This window comes from Gymnoscopelus braueri, assembly GCF_963280865.1.
Source record: "Gymnoscopelus braueri genome assembly, chromosome: 2".
In the NCBI taxonomy this organism is placed as follows: domain Eukaryota; kingdom Metazoa; phylum Chordata; class Actinopteri; order Myctophiformes; family Myctophidae; genus Gymnoscopelus; species Gymnoscopelus braueri.
The window spans coordinates 7,289,308-7,314,545 of NC_137604.1; positions in this window are offsets into that span (position 1 = coordinate 7,289,308).

Consider the following 25,238-nt stretch of genomic DNA (forward strand, 5'->3'; position numbering starts at 1 on the left):
AGTTCAGTAGGAAACATCATCCTGGGCAGAGATGTGTTTGACACCAACAGAAGAACAGTTAAGAGTGTCATGAGACAAGAGGAAGTGTCTGGGAGAAAGGTTATTGTGGTCGACACTCCAGGATGGATGTCCCCTCATCCTCTAGATCTGACCCCAAAACTGACTCAGTTAGAAATCCAACAGAGTGTGCATCTGTGTCCTCCAGGACCCCATGCCGTAGTCCTAGTAATGCCTTTGGACAACACCTACGTAGAAACAGGGATGTCAGTAGAGGAGCATGTCAGTATTCTGCTCAATGACCGAGTGTGGAGACACACTATTGTGGTGTTTACTGTAGCTGATAAAACCAAAATGAGACCTGTGAGAGATCTCATTAGTTCAAGCTATAGCTTACGATATCTTACTAAGAAATGTGAAGAGCGCTTCCATGTTCTAAACATTACTGACAGAGGAGATGGAAGTCAGGTCACAGAGCTGCTCGAGAAGATAGGGCAGATGGTGACTAGTAATGGTTGTCACCATGAGACAGACAAACACGTCTCTGAGGAACTGAAGGAGATGGAGAGAACTATCAGAAGAAGAGCAGAACAAAGGAGGACAGACACTCAGAAACAAACTACTAGACCCCTGAAAAATATTGGTATGTTTTGTTTTACTTTGACAAACATATTTTGTTACTTTTCTGTGTATTTCATTTGTATCAATTGTATTGATAATTTGTATACTCAGCATGTCTCTCTCTCACACGCATGCGCACGCACACACACACACACACACACACACACACACACACACACACACACACACACACACACACACACACACACACACACACACACACACACACACACACACACACACACACACACACAGTGTGTAAATGCTGCATAATGGACATTGTAGCTTTGTTCATTAAATAATATTTCCTCTGACAGGAGTGACTGACCTCAGGATTCTGTTTTTGGGTCGGCAGTTCTCCGGGAAGAGTTCAGCAGGAAACACCATCCTGGGGAGACGTGTTTTTCAAGCTGGTCAGAGGTCAGTGCAGTGTGAGGTCAGACATGGTGAAGTTGCAGGGAGACATCTGACACTGGTTGAATCACCAGGCTGGTGGTACAACAGTGCACTACAGGACACCTCAGAGATGGACAAACTGGAGATCCAGAACAGTTTGTGTCTCTGTCCTCCTGGACCGCATGCTGTACTTCTGTTGGTTCGAGTTGACCGATCATTCACCAACGCACAGAAAGTAGCAGTAGAGGAACACATGGCACTTCTGTCACAGGGTGTGTGGAGTCACACTATGGTACTGTTCACCTGGGGAGACTGTCTGGGAGACGCAAGCATTGAGCAGCACATTGAGGCTGAAGGGGAAGACCTCCGCTGTCTCGTTGACAAATGTGGGAACAGGTATCACGTCTTCAACAATGAGAAGAGAGATGGCACTCAGGTCACAGAGCTACTAGAGAAGATCGAGGAGATGGTGGCAAGAAAAAGAGGTGGTCACTATGAAGTTGATGGAGATGTTTCAGAGAAGTTGTCAGAGAGGAAGAGGAACATAGAAGAACATGTCCAGACATTCAAGACCAAGACACAAAGACAGAGAACTGTTCTGAAAGCTCTGTTTGAAGGTGCGTGTGGCAGTGAAACCAAAACCTTGTATATCAATATTTCCTCTTTATGTTTTATTGTTTTCATAAGTTAATGCAATTTTTTACATTATTTTGTATCATAACATACACTCAATATAACATCAAATGAGTGATATGTTACTACAGCTCTGTGGTCAGTTCAGTCAGAATTGTACTACAAAAACATAATAATTATTATAATTGAATATCTGAATCCAGGCCCTAAATAGTCACATCAGTGCTAAGTGAACTAATGTTGAGTTTCTTCCAGGAGAACATCAGAGTCTTCAAGATGTCAGGGTGATGTTGGTTGGTGGAGAGCAGTCTGGGAGGAGCACAGCTGGAAACCTCATCCTACAGGACGCTGTGTTCACAGAGCCTTTATTGAAGGTGACTAAATTAATTTGATAGAAAGACCCCAAAGTAAACAGACAATCCAGCATATATAAATGTTGTCTGATGACAATGTGAAAGTATCAGCTGTCATTCTTGTTTGAGAAGCATGTGATCAATACATGTTCAGTGATCAATACAAACTGTTCCGTATCAAATTAACTTGGAGTTATTAGGTGAGTTATTAGATTTCCTTTGTTCAGTCTGTCACATTAGCATGGTAACTTTATCCTTTGTTTGTTTGTTTGCTAACATGCAGTGGTTAGAAGCTGCTTGATATATGTGCACATAATCCCCCCAAAATATAGATTTTCATCCTGTCTTATTGATCTTTCATTCTATGTTACACTCACATTTCATTGTGATCTGATTTAGCAAACTGTCACAGTATCTAACTCATTCAGATATATTTTTGGTTAAATTATTCCATTATAGTTCATTACTGTTTTATTTGTTGTGGCAGTGTTAGACAAAGTGATGGAGAATAATACATTTACTGAGTTGAGGTGGAATAGTTATTTAAATGAAGGTTTTGTTTACACCTCCTGAGTCACATGCATTCATTATTATGACTAACATACAGTAAATCTCACATTCCAGGAGTTTAAAATCCCAACTAAACTGACAGAATGTGTCAGACAACAGAGCCAAGTTGCTGGAAGAAACATACGTGTGGTGAACTGTCCAGACTGGTCGACTACACCTCCATCACAGAATATCAAAGACATCCTTCTACACGGTGTGTCTCTGTGTTCTCCAGGACCCCATGCTGTCCTGTTGACTGTTCCTGTCTGGTCCAGTTTCTCTGAAGCCGACAGGAAATCGGTGGAGGAACACATGGAGCTGCTGGGGGACAGAGTCTGGAGACACTCTCTTGTTCTGTTCACAAGGGGATGGTGGCTGAGAGAGAGATGTGTTGAGGAGTACATCGAGTCCGAAGGAGAACCTCTGAGGTGGCTCCTGGAGAAATGTGGTTACAGGTACCATGTTCTAAAATGGGACATTTCAGAAGTAACAGAGCTGATAGAGAAAATAGAAGACATGGTGACGAGGAACAGAGGACACTTCAGGGTGGGACGTGAGACAAGACAGATGACACTGTCTGAAAGGCTGGACAAGAACCTGACATTAAGAGACAAAGAGGAGCAATGGAGGAGGAGAGAGGAGGAGATGATAGAGAGGATGTTGACGTTTGCAGTGAAGGAGCCAGAAGAACCAACCCTGCCAGCTGTCAGGAGAATTAACAGCATAGACATAGGTCATTGTCCTCCAAGTAGTGAGTATCAGTATGCATAATTTATCTGTTAACAGACTTTTTATTTAATAACATAATAATTACTTTTTATTATAACATTGTTGTTATTCTAATTATTGTTATTATTATTCTAATTATTGTTATTATTATTCTAATTATTGTTATTATTATTATTAGCAGTAGTATATTAAGTAGTAGTTGTTGTTGTTGTTGTAGTATAATATCATAATCATCATCAGTGATGATGATATATATATATAATTGATACTAATATTACTACCACCACCACCACCACCACTACTAGGCCTACTACCACTACTACTACTACTACTACTACTACTACTACTAATAATAATACATTGCAGTTCTGTCTTCATTCATTGTAAATGTCTTGCTTTGTGTCTTCTGTTGCAGTGAGTGGTGGAACACCTTCTGAAACAGGAAGTTCATACCGCTGGTCACCTGCCAAGGTCTCTGATTGGCTGATGAAGAGACCTCCTGGACCAATAGCGTCGTCTTCAGGATATGACACCATGAGTGCAGCTCCCAGCCAGACAGAGACTGATGTGACAGTGATAGATGAAGATGAATATATGGTTTGATAACAATCACTCTCTTTTATAATTCATAGAAATGCAGCAGGGTTCTTTCAGTGTGGCCAAGGAGATTTCTATATTTACTTTTTATTATTTAGGTAGAAATGCTAATATGTGAACGAGATTCACCTTACGCCATATGGAGACATGATGCTCTTCGCATCTGGTTGTGTCCACCAACCAGATGGAGTTACATCCATGTTTGTCCACACTCAAATCATATTTTTGTCTGATTTTTTCAGAATGTATTGAAATCATATCATTTTCAGAGGGGGTCCTATATGTAGTGAAGACTTTTGATATAATAAAAAAGCTAATCAATTAAATCAGAAGAGTTCACAGTAACCTAGACCTTTGACCCCCAATTTGTAATTAGTTCATCCTAGCGTTCAAGTGGACAATTTTGGACAGTAATGAAATTGACCCAGGCATTCATGAGATATTGCATTTTTACTTCTCTTCCTTGCTCCAAACAGGAGCAAATACTTCTATCAGAGAAACAGGTCCTGGTTGAACAGCTGAAAGCAGAGCAAGAGGAGAAGAGGAGGATAATGGCTGACAAGAGTCTGGTAAATACACACACAATGCATTTATAGTTTTATCAAATGAAATAAACATGCAATGCAGGCTTAAAGTTAGGTGATACACTTCAATAGTTTGTATAAAATTGGACTCAAGTCAAATAAAGTCTGTCACTAGGGGCACTAAAATCAGTGACCGCTGGTGGAGAATAGGTTGTCTATGACTGCCCTCTGCTGGTGTGAAACTGGCATGATTTGGGCTCACTATACTTTTCCTGAAACAATATAAACTTTTTTCTTTCTTTCTTTCTTTCTTTCTTTCTTTCTTTCGTAGTTGGAGCAGCAGGTGGAGACACTGAAGGTGCAGCTACACCAGAGCGAGAAGAAACTCAAGGAGATGAACAAGCTGGTGAGACCAAAAAAACACACACACACACACACACACACACACACACACACACACACACACACACACACACACACACACACACACACACACACACACACACACACACAGTCTGATGTTGCTGTCTGCAGTGGTATAAAGTAACTTAAAGTAGATTTACTCAAGTACTGTCCAATTTTGAGATATTTTTTACTTTACTGGAGTATTTCCAATTTTCTGTACTTTTACTTCTACTCCACTACATCTCAGAGGCAAATATTGTACTTTTAACCCACTACAATTATTTGAAAACTTCAAGTTCCTAATTACTTTTTAGATTTTGATTATTTTTTACAAAACATACATTACCCACTTCAGCCCTACATACGTTTCGGCCATTTGAAAATAGCCGATCTACAAGCTCACAATGCATTGTGAGCTTGTAGACATAAATATATTAGCAGGGCGGAAAATTGATACGATAGTGCACTTGGTGATACAAGCGAAAAATTTGGCACAGATGACCTTCATATGACCCTAATTGATAATCAACCTCTGGCCACGCAGAATTCCTAAGATTTCAAGATGCCCACCACCAGTTTTCAAAATGTCTGCAACTTAGCCAATGTTTTGGACTATATCACTTTGCTGGGGCTTATTTTAATATTATGAGAATATGTTCTGGAGGTATTTCTACCAAGTAAGATAAAAAATAACATTAGGTTCCAATATGGCGGCATGTTTTCCAATATGGCTGCCGATAAATTGCAGAAATGTGCATCTGCTTATGGTTTATCCACATGAGCTTGTAGTACATGTATTTGTATTAATTACCATACACAGAATCCATTTATGGAACATTTTAAAGTGATTAATTAGCTTGGTAAAGCTTAATGCTTACTTTTTGTTTTGTTATTAAGTCATTATAAACACATTCTCATTTACAATGGTGGCTGGGCAAGTGACAGGCCAGGGTACTAGCAACTGCAATCACAGAGGGGTGTGCAGATAAGTCCAACATTAAAGCATTTGCAGTGACCAGAACATGCCTTTCTACATCCACATCGTGTCAGCTCCTGGCATGATTTGGCCACTGCCGGAAGATCCGTCCAGTGTGGAAGCCAGGTTCTGTCCTTCTGGTGCCATCACCATTGGATTGGACTTGGCAAAACAGGACTGCACAAGAGTGACTGGCCCTATATATGTCCTGCTTGGAATGCAGCTCTCTTGCATGCAGTCATATGATCGCTGCTTTCTTGCAAACAAGTCCAGTCCTGCCTCATTCACTTCCTTGTAGGAACTACTTCTATCGTACATGAGTACTACGAACTCCTCAATGACTTGCATGTGTTTATCATTTACTGCAACAGGTGTTGAACCTAATTTGGAGAAGTTTCATGTCTGCCATGCTGACCTTTTTCCCTTTCCATGGAAGGACGGAACTGTATGGCATCCGCTGAATGCATGAAAGAAGCAAAGACCTGATGACTTATGAAGGTCATCTGTGCCAAATTTCTCGCTTGTATCACCAAGTGCACTATCGTGTATTGAAAACGGCAATTTTCCGCCCTGCTATATGTACATTTTATACATTTGAAAACTTGTGAAACGTGACATTCTGCATATTGAGTACGTTCTGCTTTTGGTACTTTAAGTACATTTTGATAATTTTCCGTATTTCTACATTGCAGTATTAATACTTTTACTTAAGTAAAACATTTGAGTAATTTTTCCACCACTGGCTCTCTGTCTCCACCAGGTATCAGTCAGGAGAACAGGTCAAGCTGCAGCAAAGTCTGCAGAAGGCATCTGAGGACAACAAACGTCTCTTCATGGAGAAACTGCTCTCTGCCTGACCTACTTGTTGTTAACTAGTTGTACGAACGCTTGTTTTCTATTTCTGTATTGTTTATTGGATCTTGTTTAGTCGATACACTTATTTGTTTTAGCTCATGCTCATTTGATTTAGCTATTTTGTCTCATCTGTTTAAGGAAATAGGTAGCTGATATATTGCACTTTTACCTTAGCGCTAGGTATACTCTTGGTTGCTTGTTTTTGCAGAAAATGCACTAAAGACTTCTGGTGATTAGTAGTTTTCGTTCCCTACCTATGTTGAATACACTTCTTGTAAGTCGCTTTGGATAAAAGCGTCTGCTAAATGACTGTAATGTAATAAGACCTGCCTCATCCTGTCTTTGCTGTTTTAAATTAGTATTATTATTATCTATTTTTTTTTCATTTAAAATGTATTCAAATAAAATAAGTTAATTGTAGGCGTGTAAGGAAATATGAACCAATGAATGCAGTTACTTTATTTGTAAATGAGAAACATGTCCTGCTTTACTGGCTGTGTCGGTTTCATGATGAGGACTAACAGTTAACCCATTCAATCCGGGAACGCATCTGTGTGTTTTTATTTTATTTCTTTAGGCTATTCAAAAATAGCAGATCTACAAGCTCATAGCACGGCACTCGTGCCGTGCTATGAGCTTGTAGATCTGAGCTTGTAGTGGCTAATGGGGGGAAATGTGCACATTATGATTCATTAAGCCCTTTGTGTTCTTAATCTGGCCCGGAGTATAGTCACAAACTTGCGCTACACTAGTCAAACTGGTGTAAGTTGAAGGTGATATTCAGCTCAAGTAAAATAAAACATGCATAAACATGCCAAGCATCAGTGCACATGGACACGTGGTCGCATGATACACTCCCACACGAAGCCATTCAATGCTACACATTAATGGCAGGTTCACACTGCAAAATTGTTTCCCCGATTGCCGAACGGGCTTCGCTCGCAAAGGTTTTGCTCGCTGTGTGTGAAAAGTTCCCCGAGCACAATTCTAGCGCTTGGGGATGCCTCGCCGAGAGTTTCGCGATATCTGGCATGTTTGATATTTGGCACTGTCGCCGACTGGAAATGAACGGCCCCAACGTAGTATGGTTTTGTATTGTAGAGTTTGTATTATGAGTTAACTCTTACCCTGCCAGAGTTTTTTCAGAACAGTCTGTAGCCTCTGCCAGGGTTTTGACCGATTTTGGTACCTTTTCGCATAGCCACAAAATATTTTTCTCAAGTATGATTGATCCCCAGAAAATTTCTAATCACAGATGAGATTCAGGTGTGGTTTCACAAATGTCAACGAGGTCAATTTGACCTTGTTGTCATGTGCTGTTTGATGTTTGAAAATAGCTCAAAACCAGTGGTTTCAAACCAAAAAACATTGTGAATTGTTTGTCCGTTTCAATTTTAACATTGAAGTGGATGGAGCAGCAAATCTTTGGAAATTGTTATCTCCTTATTCGTTTGGAATATCGAAAAGGTGTCAATACTAAATAATTAGAGAATCTTTTTAGATTTTTTTTTTTTTTTTTTTTTTCCAGGACGTTTTTTAACGTCTTTGGCAGGCAACAGCTAATTTCTCAAAGACGTTTGTAAACGTCTTTGGCAGTTATAGAGTTAATATTTATAACCACACACCTAGGGACCTCCTCTGAGAAGGAGGTAGACACACCCCACTTTGGAGGTCTTTAATAGAGCTAAGAAAAGGAATGGACATCTGGAGAAAGCTGCTCATAGATATTAAGAATAGAGCCATAAAAACCCTGCATGCACGCGGGAGCACCCGGCTGGCTACTCTTTTGACCCACAAACAGCTGGACATTGTGCTGACTAGTGGAACACCCTACTACATCCACCTCTGGTCCCATGCAAGTGAGCAGGGCGGGGCAACCTGCATTCCATAATGATGGCTCATGGAGAACACCTTGGCCTGGTGCCTCCAGGAGCCTACAAGAACATGGCTCATGATCATTCAATAGAGCGTCGCAGTTCCCGCCCACTTCCTGTTTTTTTTGGTGCCGGAAGAAAAAACTCAATGCATTTTTCCATTGACATTTCCAAAAATATTTATATCTATTAATTTAAGCCTCGAATCAAGCCATCATGACATGACATGAATCATGACCATAAAACGTTTTTTTCTGTGATTTTTTTTTATTTTATATTTAATTATATGATATACTATATTTAATAAATACCCTTTGTTTTGCCGTTTTCAACAAAAAAAAAATCACAGAATCAAACGTTTATGGTCATGATTCATGTCATGTCATGATGGCTTGATTCAAGGCTTAAATTAATAGATATAAATATTTCTGGAAATGTCAATGGAAAAATGCATTGAGTTTTTTCTTCCGGCACCAAAAAAAACAGGAAGTGGGCGGGAACTGCGACGCTCTATTGACCATATTCACACGGCGGCCATATTGGAATTTAACATTGAAAGTGCCGCCACCCGGGGTGGCTACTTTCATTGACTTCATAGAAACATGGCCGCCGTGTGAATATGGTCTATGGAAGAGTCAGACGGGTTCTGAGCTTGTAGATCGGCTATTTCCATTATTTTTTTTTAAATGTAGGAGCCTTTTTCAGCATGGAAACGGTTGACTGATTGATTGAATACGTTATTGGCGGTTTGCACAAACAAAGCACAGGAAAGTACAGTTCAATACACGGTCTGCTAAGAGGATTTTAAACCCAAGAAGGCCTTGAAAGACCCTAATGAAAAGCTTGTTTCCATTGGGGTCTTCTGTACAGTAAACCGTTTTTAGGGAGGGGGGAGGATTGACGACCATTATGCAAAATAATTGTTTTTATCTCAAATATTCGTGATTAGGTAAGGTAATACTTTTGACAGGCCGCACGCACGCACGCGCACGCACACGCACACGCACACGCACACGCACACACATACACATAGTCTCCCCATGCCTACGGCCTGGCGGAGACAATTACAGACCCAATTCTGTTGAACAGGCTGAAAATATATATTACTACAGCTGACAACCAGTTTGGTTTTAACACATTGTGTGCCAAAATCCATGCGGGGAGTGCCATAAACGTTTTTTGCCATACTTTTTTTTTTGTATACGTGGGGCCCACGTGGGGCGCTCTAACGGAACTTTGGGATCATCCAAGGAGTCTCTGAGAAGGAGAGGCCGGATGTGGATCCATGTCAAAAATCCTTCCGGTCGGCCTCGCCAATGTTAACTCCTTGACTAAAAGCTTAATATCTCCATTTCTTTTTAACGTGGTGGAAGTGAGCCGTTTTCGATCGGCGATCACTCTGCAATGGAGGATCGTGTTAGAAATATTATTGTTCCAGGCGTTAGTCGGGACCCTCCGCCGTCTCGCACGCACGCTTTGTTTACATGCACTTCCACGTCGGGGCTTCTACAGCACGAAACGTATCAACGTAAGTGGATGGAAGAATAGCAGGCACTGAACGTACAATATTTTAATAAACCTCTGGCACCCGATGTGTTAAAAGAAAACACGGCACAGATGTGTATTTTATCTATTTTTGCTATAATGCGGAAATTTTACAAAGTGCTCTTCAGATGTCAAGGTTTCACTTTTTAAAGCATTTTGCAACCCGTGGAGTAACTACAGGGCTAGCAGCATGCAAAAACGTACCAAGATGGCACAGCACCAGCCAGCTGTTAACGTGGCTACTATGTCTTTTTTGTATGACCTGTTGTGAAGTGCACTGAGACCCCTTGGTCCCCTTGATAAACTGAAACTGAACTGAACGTGGGGTTGCCTACCTGTCAAGCCCTTTTAAGAAATGTTATGTACACATTCATGTGTTGTTTAGAAGGGTCTGACAACTGTGTTATTGTGATTTTTATCAACCATATGAAGAGTTCTAATCGGTTCTCTTCCATGATTTGGAGACATTGGCGCAACAGCCTCTACTACAGACTGTGAGCACATTATGTGGACTGGCTGTAGGTTGGACAGATTGTTTTTTTCTTTTTTCTTTTGTTTTGTACATTTCGTCATTTGGTATGTGATATGGAACTTGAGTCTGAAATAAAGATCGAATTGCAATACTTTATTGAGTCTGAAATAAAGATCGAATTGCAATACTTTATTGATCCTGAAATCATGTTATACAATCAACTGTTCCAGTTGTCATTTACGTCATCATGTACTCTGTAGTAATAGTTTAAGTACAAGATAAATAAATACTTACCTCCATCATGTACTCTGTAGTCAGGGGTGTACTCGAGGTGGGGGCGTCGCTCCACTAGTGGTTTGAGCTACACACATGCATGGCCATGCACGTGCGTACCTCGCGTATCGATCAAAAACAACCATTTACACCTCTTGACCAAAGCTTACAAAACCTTACGAGTGTCAACATTTGAATTAACATAGGAATGACCCAGGCTGTATGCATTACAACGGTCCATTGTGTGACCTGTTAACTACTGTAGGTGTAGGCATAGCTTAGCCTGGTAAACCCTCCCTCCGGAAATCTCAATTCCATTTCATTTCAGGAGTGAGTCTGGCCTGATCCGCCTGTCTGCAATATTGGCTGTGCTGGAGTTGGGCGGGAGTAATACCGTTGACTGACAACCCCTTCAGCCAATGATAATTTTTCCCCTTCAGCCAATCAGCAGTTCACCAGTCTTAATGTGACGCGACGGGACTTTTGAGACAGCCATACCCAAAATGGGTTGCCTTTTTCGGGTACAATGGTGTCACTGCCCGCCCCTACCGGTTCTCTAATTATTATTTTTTAAATAGGCTTTGTCATGATTAATTGACCACATATATGAAGTTAAACAACTAAATTCTATCCAAACGATATCTTATAAGTAAATTCCGTGCCTCAAAATAGAAGTTAGAGAGCTTTTTGAAGTAAAAAAATAGCGGAGAATTGGCCGCACAAGAAAAAGATGGCTGCCGTTCGTGTTTTGGGCTCACTCGAACTCGCCACCTGATTGGCCAACGTAAGCTGTCAATCACAGAACAATGAGCGACGACGCTGATAGGCGCGGCCGTTTGGCATACACAGCCAATATTGCAGAGAGGCGGTTCATGCCAGCCTCACTCCAGGAATCAAATAGAAATGAGATTTCCGGAGGGAGGGTTTACCAGGCTAGGCATAGCTGGCAGATGCTCTGAAGCAGACTAAAGAGAACGTTTGGATAGTTTCTGATGGATTCATGAACTACATTTACAGAGATGACATATGCACAGTAAATGCATATGATAACCCTTAGGTATCACAATTATGAAAGTAAATAGAATTTAAAAAAAAATGTATATAGTGTGTGGATTAATAAATAGACCTACATATTTATTTCAGTGTGCACGTATATGCATGTGATGTAGTGTTCCACTAGTTAAACAAATCTGCAGTACACCCCTGTCTGTAGTAAGTTTAAGTACAAGGTGTGCAGTGTGTAAAATGAAGCATCGATTGTTACTGTATTGTTCACAGTAGTTATGGGATAAGTACAACCACACATATTCTGAGAACATTTCTGTAATCATACAGCACTAGTGGTGAAACCTATATTAAAAAGAGGGGGAAATGCTGTCTGCTTAATAAAAAAGAGAGCCATTCACAAGATGAAACAAAAATCCATACACAAGATAATGAGTGAAGAGATTAACTGATAGTTAATTTTGTTCAGTTAAGTTGATATTGTATCTATGACTTGTCATTGTCATCCTGGATTATAGTTAATGAATGAGTGTGACATCACACCTTAAAAAAAAGAAAACATGCGTTACTGTTCATCTAATCGCTCAGCACAGATTCCAGCTGTTAACAGCAGAATATGTCAGCACCACTGCCTTAAAACATGTTTTTGATTTATACTTTATTAACAGTTTGCAATTAGTACAGTGGTACGATTTTATTATGACGCAAAAAGGATAACACAAAAAAGGCCTAAGGGCTTGTTTCCATTCAATATAAATGTAAAACAATATGTCATATATTTGACCAAACAGGTTCCCAGATTACTGTTCATCTAACAACTCTCCTGAATGAATTCTCATTATCTTCAAATCTTTGCATTTTGACCAAAGTATTTGACACCAACTTCAACTAAAGGCTTTATTCCCCCCCTGTATGAGTCCTCATGTGTGCTTTTTTAGGTGTGCACTTTGACTGAAACTTTGTTTACAAACTGTACAAGCAAAGGGCTTTTCGCCCGTATGAGTCCTCATGTGGTTTGTTAAACCACCACTATTACGGAAACGTTTACAAACTGTACAAGCAAAAGGCTTTTCACCTGCATGAGTCCTCATATGGTATGTTAAACCACCACTATTACGGTAACGTTGTTTGCTAACTGTACAAGCAAAACGCCTTTCCCCTGTATGGGTCCTCAGGTGTATTTTTAGACTTTCAGTTCTATTAAATCTTTGTTCACAAACGGTACAAGTAAAGGGCTTTCACCTGTATGAGTCCTCATGTGTGTTTTTAAACTATTACTGTGGCAGAAACTTTGTTCACAAACTTTACAAGCAAAGGGCTTTTCCCCTGTATGAGTCCTCAAGTGGTTTTTTAGAGTACACTTTAAAGCAAAGCCTTTACCACACACTGTACAAGCAAAGGGCTTTTCACTTGTATGAGTCCTCATGTGTGTTTTTAAACTACTACTGTGACAGAAACTTTGTTCACAAACTTTACAAGCAAAGGGCTTTTCCCCTGTATGAGTCCTCAGGTGCCTTTTTAGAGTAAACATATGAGCAAAGCCTTTACCGCAAACTGTACAAGTAAAGGGCTTTTCGCCTGTATGGGTCTTCAAGTGTACTTTTAAAGTATAACTATCCCTGAATGTTCTTTCACAAACTGTACAAGCAAAGGGCTTTTCTCCTGTATGAGTCATCATGTGTGATTTTAGATGACACATTTGCGCAAAGCCTTTACTACAAACTGTACAAGGAAAGGGCTTTTCCCCTGTATGGATCTTTGAGTGTCTCTTCAGATATTCACTTCTATTAAAGATTCTGCCACACTCTGTACAACTAAATATTTTCTTCCCTGTGTGACTCGTAATGGAGTGAGTTTGTTTTGATGATTTCAGGTCCTGGGGCAGCTTGTGGCTCAAAGACGATCTATGTCCTTCCACATGTTGTGTCTTGTGTGATTTCATTGTATTTAAAGCAGGCTGATCTTCCCTGGCCTCCTCCCACACATCACTGTCTTCAGTGTCAGATTCAGAACAGTGTGAAGAGAGGAACTGGCCATCACTAGTTGGTTGTGGTGTTCCACAGTCCTCTACATCAGCTTGTGTTTTCATGTGTTCAGTTGAGGTGTTGGCTACAGGCTCTGTCTCTCTGTTTTCATCATCTTCACTTTTCACTGATAATATTGTCAACGTTGACCCACCAGCCTTCTCTGGTCTTTGAAATAGCTCCTCCTGTTCCTCTTTAATCTGTGGAGGTTGTGGTTCCTCCTGGACCAGACTGGAGCTCCTCTCCTGCTGTTCAGGGTAAACCTCCTCTTTACACACAGGGAGGAGCAGGAAGTCTAGGAAAAGATACATTGACAGATCATAAAAAGTTTGAACTTTACATCTTTTCATGCTGTGTTTCCTCCATTTTATGAACAGCTAGTTCACACACATCTACTTCAGTGCCAATAGTTCAATAAAGGAAAATAAAGTCTGCACACTGGTTAAAAATAAATCAGTCTGATTTTCTTCATCAGGAATTTCCTGATGAATAACTCACTGATCGAAACCTTGAGGGAACCGATTAATTACTTTATAATTGAACCATCGTCCGATTCATGGTACATGTAGATTGATCCAGGGGTCCACACATCAATGTAATCGCATTGTTGATGTTAAAATTGATAACAGATTCATATCCGTTCATCTTTACACTCTTATTACTGGCCCACTTTCAGCACCGGTAATAGCTCTACAACAGAGCAGAAAGAAAACAAATAGCTCTACAACAGAACAGAATCAAACAAATAAAGAGCTTGAAACCTACTGAGATCCAGGTGGTCTTCAGGTTCCTGTTTAAGGTGGCTTTCAGGTTCCTGATTAAAAGAAACTGTCCTGGATGGAGAACTCATCTTCAGCAGACTGGACTCCACACACTGGTCTGGAATGTAAGAATAGAAAAAGGACTTTAATAACAAGGTTTATTATATGACATGAATAAGGACTACTTTTTTTCCAAAAAGCCCAGCCTGCAAAGGATAACTTTTTGTGCTTTTTGGTGTTTCCACTAGATGGCGCTCTTTGCTATCACATGAGCGATCATTATATCCCCAGATACACGCAGAACTAGGAGATCACATGATCCCAATATTTACTGGTCCCTTCACTTCCTGGTTAACGTATTTGGGAAATCGCCTGTATCTCGCCTCTTGTGTTTTACTATGTATTTTTGGCAAGACAGGCTATTTCCAACGGCCTATAACAATGTATTACTCTATTATCTATGTCTTGTGAAATGTGATATATAACCATAATGCCATTATAAACTACTATAAGTCGCACTGTTTCAGTTGGAAGTGAGATTCACCAGTGTAGTGAATGCAGCAGCCTAGAGGGCGGAGACAAAAGTACACTGTGCGTATGTCACTGATCACATGACCTCAATCAATTCTCAAGTTCTAGGCAACATAGAAGGGGGGAGGGCTTTTTTCTTGATGAGTAGTATTCCCCTTTACCTCATTCACTGCCAAGGACGACTATGACGACTTTTTTTCTCCAAAGGGCCAGCCTGCCAACGACGACTATGACAACTTTTGTTTTGAGTTTCCACTAGATGGCGCTCTTCGCTAAAACATGAGTGATTACTTCATCCCCAGATACACACAAAAGCAGGAGATCACATGATCCCAAGATGTACTACTCCATCTACTTCTTGTTTAACGTCTTTGGGAAATAGCCTGTATCTCTGCTCCTGTGTTTTACTACGTATTTTTGGTGAGACATGCTATTTTCAACGGCCCATAGCAAGCCAACGGGAGGTTGCAGTGAGAATATTTTTTTTCTTCACAGAAGCACAGTGAAACCCTCTGTGACTACCAACCACCACAGGGGATCACTGGCAAGGGATGATTTATTTATTCTGGCAGTGAATGAGTTAATGTGACATGAATGACTTTAATAATAAGGCCAAGACACTACGACAAAATAGCATGTCTTGGCTAAAAATACATAGTAAAAATAAAAAGTACACAGGAGCAGAGATACAGGATTTTTAAGTAATAAGTATAAACAAGAAGTGAATGGAGCAGCAAATCTTCGGATCACAATATCTTGGGTTATGTGTGAGAAAAACGGGGGAAATAAGAGGCCGTGAATGAGTCAATGTGTACTTAATATAAATATAAACTCTATTTGTATAGCGCTTTTTAAGGAAAGAGTCAGAAAGTGCTTGACAGAAGAATCCAAAATACAAAGAAGTATCCACAATACAAGATAAAAGCAATACATAAAACAATAACTAAGTAAAATATATAAATACAAAGCGCAAATTCAATAAAGAAGATCTAACGATCCACGTTCGTAGCGCCTCGCATAATCTACGTCAATCCCGTTCCCACGCTACCATCCAATCGGGTGCTACTTCCTATCTGCAGCCAGCCAATCGGCGATCGGGCTCCGTTTATCAAATACCACTGTCTCTTACATGTCACTCTCTTCCCAGTCAGCGACCAAGCAACAAGCATCTCATACGGGCTTGCGTTGCTCTCTCTAAATCCTCATTTCTAAAACGTACTATTCGTGCTGCTCATCATGTCCGAATCAGATGATGAGTTTGCAAGTGTTATATCAATGCACGCCGATCTAGTGTTCGAGTCACAGAGCCAGCCTAGGAGAAGCTTCAGGCTATCTGGCAGGCAGCCGGAGAGGCATGAGGTGGTCGAGCTACACCAGCAGCTGGCTGCGCATAACGTGAACCCAGCACCGGGGTTGTTTGTCGCCCAAACAAAAAAACCTAGCCGATCTAGCCTCAGTTCACGTAGCATCCGACCCTGCTGCCGACTCAAACACGGCGTCAACTCCCGCATCCATGTCTGCTCCTGCTGGAGCCAACCCCAAGCCATCTAAGGGGAGAAAGAGGACCAGGAAGTCTACCCCGCCTCCTCCACCACCTCATCAAGCACAACCAAGGCAGTCCAGCCCGATGCCCAGTGGAAACGGCGCGATTCCAATCCAGCCCAAAGCTAGCGACATGCAAATTGTCCTCGATAACCTCCATGCCATTCATTCTCGCCTATCATCACTGGAGAGCGGCGCTGCTCATTCTGCGCCTCCGGCCGCAGTGCCTCTGGCCGCAGTGCCTGTGGCCGCAGTGCCTCTGGCCGCAGTGCCTGTGGCCGCAGTGCCTCTGGCCGCAGTGCCTACGGCAGCAGCCCCTCCTCCCGCTGCAGTCATACAGCAGCCCACCGGGGCAAATATTCTCCCACCAGCCCTAGAGCAGCTTCCCCGGTACTCCCTGGCCTGTGCTGCCCGCCTTCCAGTCCAAGGTAGAGCTTACATCCCTCAAGCCTCTAACACGTCCCCCCGCCTAAGATCAAAAATCGATCAAGGCAAGGACATCAATCTGGTCAGCATTCTGCTGCCCTCTCCAGAGTGTGACAGGAGAATAGCCAAAGGCAATCACTTTGTCGCCGTTCTAAAAAACACTGATCCTCAGCTGGCAAGGGATCTATCAATCTGGGAATTCCTAGTGGCTTTTGGCATCTACCGAGTAGGGATGGCCAAATGGAGACATTTTATTAACCGGTTACCGTAAGGCCCTACCGATTAATTAATTAATTATAATTTTTAAGGGCCAAAATACATTTTATTTTGAAGGGCTAAGTCTACACAGTTTGTTTTGTGTCTCCAGCAGAGTTTCTAGTGTCTCTATCTCTCTCTGGAAGAGGTTGCACATGAACTCTGCAGCCGCACTGAGGCGCTCCAACACAAACAATACCAATACAAAGACGAGGAAGAAGAAGAATAAAGTGGAAGTCACGTGTGGTTGCAGGGGTAGACTTGGCCAAAAAACAATTTAAAAACATTTTGGCCCTTTAACGATTAATTTTAATCGTTAGTATTAATCGGTTGCCGATTTCCCCATGACATTCATTTTCACTTTTTTTATTTTCAATGTTTTATTTGGGGTTTTATGACCTCAATTACACCCAAAAAACCTGAACTTAGAACATTCAGTGGATTTTCTGTGGTCTGGGGTTTTCTGAATAATTAGGCTGAAAAGTAATCTGAGCTTGGCCCTTCGACAGTGAGGTCACAGTCGATTAATCCCGCCCACTCTCCTCCTCGCCCCTCCCCTCCCCTCCCCTATCCTTTCCTTTGGGGGGGGGCGGAGCAGAGGCGATGATTGACAGGCAAAATCCCTCACCAGCGACACCCGCAGGCAAAGATTTCTTTTTTCATTGCAGTTGAAAAGGCTTTAGAACTGTGAGAGAAAAACACCTGCCATGGATCACTGGAATGGAATTTTCACTTAAAACTTTTTGTACACTTTTGAAGGACCAGGACAAAGACTTTGAATGTGGTGTAAAAGTGAATGTCATTAAACCTTTAACGGTTATCGGTTGGCCATCCCTACTACCGAGACATCATGTGCTCGGTGTATCTCGATAGGAGAAAATAGCTCGACTCTTACTTAGCTTTAATCGGGGATTTTGAATTTAAAATATGGGAGAAGCATCTTCTATCAATACCACAAAGCGCTCTCCAGCAAGTCTGCACTACATATCTCAGTATAACTCTATTATCGATTGGTCGATCCTCGATACCGAACTGCTGGTGCTGCTAACTGGGGGCCAACAGGCACTCTCTTGCGCGACAAGCGGCGACACTGGCCACTCAGCCTCGCTTTGCCCCAGAGTGCCACTCCTGCCTTACGCATCCACGGCACCATAGCCTGCCGGCGCTCCATGGTTGCTCCCGACCGCAGGGCCTCGAGTCGACAAAACCGGACGGCAGGTGCATATGCTTAACAACAGGCCTGTATGCAATAATTTCAAACTCAGTGTTTTCCCAAAGTGCCATTTCCTCCACGTCTGCAGTGCATGCGGAGAGGCGCATCCCAAGTCTGTTTGTCCCCGCATACCATCCCGCCCTCGTCCGCCTCGGAAAAAGGACTAGGATAGTTCCAAGATCTGCTGCGGGTCCACCCCTCAACCCCAATAAAAGCACGCTGGCCGGCAAACTGGCTGAGCATCAAGACCATGTTTTTGTTGATCATTTGATTTCTGGTTTGTCTCGGGGCTTTAGAGTAGGGGTACTTTCAGACGTGAGTGAATCGTATGTTTGTAGTAACCTGCAATCGGCCTTTAAAGAGCCCAAAATCGTTTCTCAACTGCTCGAGAAAGAGTTAAAAAAGGGGTATCTAATCTTTTCGCGATTCTCATGTTTCTGTTTCGCACTAGCCCCGTCGGCATCGCTACTAGAAAACACTCTGGAAAGAAAAGGCTCATTTTTCGATCTGTCGGCTCCCCGTTCAGGCCCAGTGGCAAAAATAAACAGTTTGATGCCACTAGAACCCCTTTTCCTTGGACTATGCAACGGTGGATAATACCATCAGGCTAATAAAATCTGCCGGCCAAGGCGCATGGCTTTCAAAAGCAGATATAACGGACGCTTTTAAAATAGTGCCCATCCACCCTTCCCAGTGGCATCTTTTCGGCATCAAATGGGAGTCAAAATTCTACTTCACAGTAAGACTGACGTTCGGTTGCAGAAGTAGCCCAGCATTATTTAACTTGGTCTCAGAAGCACTCTGCTGGATCATGGTGAATAGAATTCGCTTGACATCCGTAGTGCACCTGCTCGACGATTTCTTACTCGTCGACCCGCCCAAGGACCATTCATGTGCTTCCCTGGCCAAATTAAAATCTGCATTTACTTTTCTAGGCATCCCTCTGTCAGAGGAGAAAACGCTCGGCCAAGTCACTAGCATTGAATTCCTCTGCATCACGCTGGATAGCTGCGCCATGAAGGCTTCCCTGCCAGAGGAAAAGCTGCTCCGCATCCGCGAGATTGCCCAATCTTACATCTCCAGCGCATCAATCTCAAAACGCCAACTATTGTCCCTGCTCGGGCATCTAAACTTCGGCGTTTCTTTTTTTTATGACGACATGGTACATTATCTGATTCCATGACTTTTTTCACGGACGCAGCACCATCCGTGGATTTTGAGGGGTATTATTTAGGCCAGTGGTTTGCAAGCGAATGGCCTTTTCAATTCGCCGATCTCTCGCCTTCCTACGCGCTATTCGAAATGTATCCCATCGTAGCTGCTTGTTCAGTCTGGGGTTCTCTGTGGCGGCGCAAACGCATAACAGTGCTCTGCGACAACGAAGCCATAGTTAGCATTATTAACAGAGGGCGTTCTGCTTTGCCAGATATCATGATGTTCATGCGGCGCCTCACTTGGCTATTTGTAATGCATAATTTCATCATTACGGCGTGACACGTTCCTGGTCATTCGAATGTAATAGCAGATTCTCCCTCTCGCTGTAGGGTCCTCGGGTCCTTTTGACCCGGTTTTACATTTTCAACATGAATTAAAAGTATGTAAAACATATTTGTTCTCTATGAAACTTCTTCTATTTGACTTATTTACTGTACTAAACATGTGATATGAAAATGAAAATTCAATCATGTGCACACCCCCCCCCCCCCTCCATCAACCTAAAACACCCAGGGTCTTCGGGTCCTTTTGACCCGGCCATTGAAAATGAAGGCAAGAATGGGTCAAACAGGGTAGATGTGTGTGTCTCACACACACACACACACTCTGAAAGGGGTCACATGAGGTAAAGTGTGTGTGTGCGCATGTGTCTCACGCACACGCATGTGAGCACACGTGTGCACACACACACACACACACACACACACACACACACACACACACACACACTCACACAATCGCTGAAAGGGGTCAAATGAGGTAAAGTGTGTGTGTGCGTCACGCACACACATGCGAGTGCATGTGCACACATGCGCATGCACACACACATACACATACACAGTGTATCCACAATGTATCCAACTCTCTTTTACCTGTGTGTGGGTGGGGTTTTCTCGCAAAAACCCAGAGAAAACCAAACCCCCTCACAGAAGTAGAGGGGAGACATGTACTAAACCTACACAAGATGCAGCTGACTGTCAAAGTGAGAAGATGAGTGAGGAGAACACAGCCTTTGGGTATCTTAGAAGCATTATTGACCAGCAAGAGGGTGAAGTACAAGATGGATGTGACAGTGACATAGAGGATGAGTCAGAAGTGGAAGATAACGTCAGTGATGAAGATCATGAGGATTCAGATTATGCACCATCTGAAGATGAAGATGTTCCTGTTACTCCAAGAGAAACTTTCATCTAAAAAAATGGTGAAATACAATGGTCATCAACCCCTAAACAACATCAAGGAAGACTGAATGCTGTAAATGTCATCAAGATGAAGCCAGGGCCCACCAGGATGGCAGTGATTAAAATCACTGACATCAAATCAGCTTTTGAGCTGCTCATCCCCAGATCACCGAAGAGAATCGTCCTAAAAATGAGCAATTCGGAAGGGAGGCTAGTTTTTGGTGAGCGCTGGAAGGACATTGGGGAAATCCAATTGGAAGCGTATTTTGGGCTTCTCATACTGGCTGGCGTCTACAGGTCCAAGAATGAGTCCACAGAAAGCCTGTGGGGTGCAGACACAGGCAGGTCTATTTTTCGGGGCAACCATGTCTCTGAAAGACTTCAAGATGATTTCCAGAATAATCCGATTTGATAATCGTGAAACGAGAAGTAGAGGGGACAAGCTGGCACCAATAAGGACCCTGTGGGACAAGTGGGTAGAGCTTCTTCCACTACTCTACAACCCAGGTCCTGACATAACAGTGGATGAAAGGCTGGTGGCATTCAGAGGCCGCTGCCCTTTCAAACAATATATGCCTTCCAAACCAGCGAAGTATGGCATAAAAATATGGGCAGCAACGGATGCAAAATCAAGTTATGCACTCAACATGCAGGTCTACACTGGAAGGCCAGTTGGAGAAGCCCCTGAAAAAAATCAGGGCAAGAGGGTTGTGCTTGACATGGTCCAGGGTCTCAGGGGTCACAACATCACATGTGACAATTTTTTCACAAGTTACAACCTGGGACAGGAGCTTCTGAAGAAAAAGCTCACAATGCTGGGAACTGTTAGAAAAAACAGAACAGAACTCCCTGCTGAACTGTTGGAGACGAAGAAACGGGCTGTACAGTCATCAAAATGTGTCTTCACAGAAAACACAGCCCTACTGTCATACATCCCCAAGAAGGGGAAAAATATCGTCCTCATGAGTACACTACACAAAGATGCCGAAATCAGCCTGAGAGACGACCAAAAACCCGCCATGATCCTCGACTACAACAGTACAAAAGGAGGAGTGGACAACCTTGACAAAGTGACAGGGTGCTACAGCACCAAGAGGATGACTAGACGCTGGCCTTTGGTTGTATTCTACAACATCATTGATGTGTCAGTCTATAATGCCTTTGTGATCTGGAGGGAACTCTTTCCTGAGTGGAATAAGGCAAAGCTCTACAAGAAGCGCATCTTCCATGAAGAGCTGGGGAAAGCACTTGTGGAACCATGGATACTACAGAGGCAGCACATTCCAAGGACCCCTGCTGCTGCAGCAACAATGACGGCGATTCGGGAGAGGGCTTCCCCCTGTACACCAGTGCATGAGGTAAGAGAGAGTGAGTGAGTGAGTGAGTGAGTGAGTGAGTGAGTGAGTGAGTGAGTGAGTGAGTGTGTGTGTGTGCACATATGTCAGGGGATTGGGGTCAGCAAAAAGACTAAGTCATCCTCATCGTTCTAGGTTGCTTCTGGGAGGAAGAGGAAAAGGCCAGCCGTTGGAGCCACATTGAGTGCGATCCCAGAGAGGGCTTCTCCGACACCAGTGACTATGGTAAGTGTGTGTGTCTCTGTCTGCGTGCGTGTGTACGTGCGTGCAACACATGTCAAACGATGGGATTCGGCAAAAAGAGTAATTATCATCCTCATCTTTATAGGTTGCTGCTGGGGGGAGAAAGGAGAGGAAGAGATGCTATGTCTGCATGCCAACTGACAGCAAGACAACAAAAACATGTGCAAAATGTGCAAAATATATTTGCCCAAAGCACACTGTTCTCACATGTCACTCATGTTTGGGGAAGAATTAATGTCTATGGGAATGAACCCGACATGTGCATTTTGACATTGCTTGTATTAATTTCATTGTTGATTTTGAGTTGTTCAAAAAAAGGAAAATTCGGAAGCACTTCAGAAGTGTAACTGTATGTCTTTACCCTGTGCTTCAAAATAAAGAGATTTGAAACAAGAATTAATGTCATCTGTTTCTCTCTAAGTTTTTCTTTTTTTTTTATTGAGAACTTGATCATATTGATTGAATTGAGAATTTGAAATTAACAAATAACACACTTGAGTAGCTTATGAATGGTACATGGGCGTTTGCCACAAAGCCCTTCTATTGCCTGCCTGACACTAAACTAAATAACAATATTGATTGAATTGTTAGTACTGTAGTTATTGATGAATAACAAACTATATTCATTAGGATTTTTTGGTTTTCTAACTACTTTAGAATGGTTTAACATGAGCCGGATCAAAGTGACCCGAAGGCCCTGGGTGTGACTAAAACACGAAGACCCTACGAGGGTTACATTTCAGGTCTTCTGCAGGCTATGCCCGGATGCCTCTCCAACCCCAACTCCTGTTCCCACTTACTCAGCGTTGATCCTCTCTTAGGCAATCTGCTCGAGTCTGCTAGGTTCTACATGAGGAAAGGTTTAGCTGATAGCACGATCGCCTCCTATGTTTTTGCCTGGAAAACTTTAGCTTTTTTTTGCGTGCCACTTTTTCCTGTTTATTTTTCAACTGTTTGTACTTTCATTTGTTTCTGTAAGGATGTGAAAAAATTAAGCCCTCCTTACACTCGTAGCTTAGTCGCTGGGGTTCAATTTAACGCTAGGTGCAATGATACCTCCTTCCCTAGCTTGTTTGCACATACTTCAATAAAGTTAATATTGACAGGCATTCCCAAATCGTCCCCTCCTGTCTCTGACAATAGACGCCCTATTACACTTTCCATTCTTCATGCTATGATAAATGCTTTAAGGTCCTCATCTGCATATGCGTCTTATATCCGACCAAGCGCTGCTGCTATTCTTTCTGTTCAAAAAGCATTCAAGCCTTGATCTCTATCGGTAAGTGCTAATTTTTACATATAGCTGGTGGTGGTTCATGTCATTGCTAATCACGCTGGTCGCGTGCGTTCTACTAGTTCCTCTTTTTATCTGTCTCTCTGCTGGCCCAGCTGGCCCCTATACGAGCATTCCACGGCTCCCGCATCTAGCCTCCCATTGCAGGCTAAATTTCTGCTGACCTACGCTGGTCATTCTATGCTATTTCTAGTAGCTTTGGCCTTCCATTGCTGGCTAAAGTTCTGCTGACCTACGCTGGTCATTCTATGCTATTTCTAGTAGCTTTAGCCTTCCATTGCTGGCTAGATTTCATCTGACTCAAAGGGTCAGTCTATGAGCCTTCGATGGCCTCGCTCCACCTAGCCTGCCATTGCTGGCTAGGGCGTTCTATGCTATTTCTAGTAGCTTTAGCCTTCCATTGCTGGCTACATTTCTACTGACTCAAAGGGTCATTCTACGAGCCTTCGATGGCCTTGCATCTCCTAGCCTTCCATTGCTGGCTAATTTTCTGCTGGCCAATGGCCATTCTACGCTATCCACTCCATTTCTCATTCATCACTAATTGCCATTTCAATGCTCTCGCATTTCTGTAGCCTTCCATTGCTGGCTACATTTCCGCTGGCCTAATAGGCCATTCCATGCTATCTACAATATTTCTCTTTCATCGCTAATTGTCATCTCATGTCTCGGGCTCCTCTAGCCCCATCATTCGCTTATACGTTTTCTGGCTCCACAGTGTTTTCTCTTAACTTAACCGATTGATTTTTATAATAAATGTTGCATTATATCAAAGTAGCGTGATCTCTCTCTTATTGAAATTCAAATTCAATAAAGAAGATCTAACGATCCGCGCCTCCCATAATCTACGTCACTCCCGTTCCCACGCTGTCAAAAATCTTTCCATTCACAATTCTAAGTGAGCGCTAGCATCCAATAGGGTGCTACTTCCTATCTGCAGCCAGCCAATCGGCGATCGGGCTCTGATTATCAAATACCACTGCCTCTTACATGTCACTCTCTTCCCAGTCAGCGACCAAGCAACCCACCTCCATCCCCAGCTCCACCCGTGCTGTCCAAGAGCCGAAGGGAGGACGATTCTTCTGCACTGCCACCACCAGCGTCTAGACCCCATGGGGGCTTTCTCTCCTATTCTTAATCCTGCTCGATTAAATGCTAATGGAGTCTAATCGCCAAAACTTGTGTACACTTTTAATAATAAATGTTGCATTGTATCAAAGTAGCGTGATCTCTCTCTTATTGAAATTATTACATACATTATAATTAAGAGTGCTGGCGGTTAAAAGCAGCTTTATAAAAGGTGAGTTTTCAGAAGGGATTTAAAACGGGGCAGAGATTCAGTGAGCCTTATCCCCTCGGGCAAGGCATTCCAGAGTGGCGGGGCTCTGAACCAA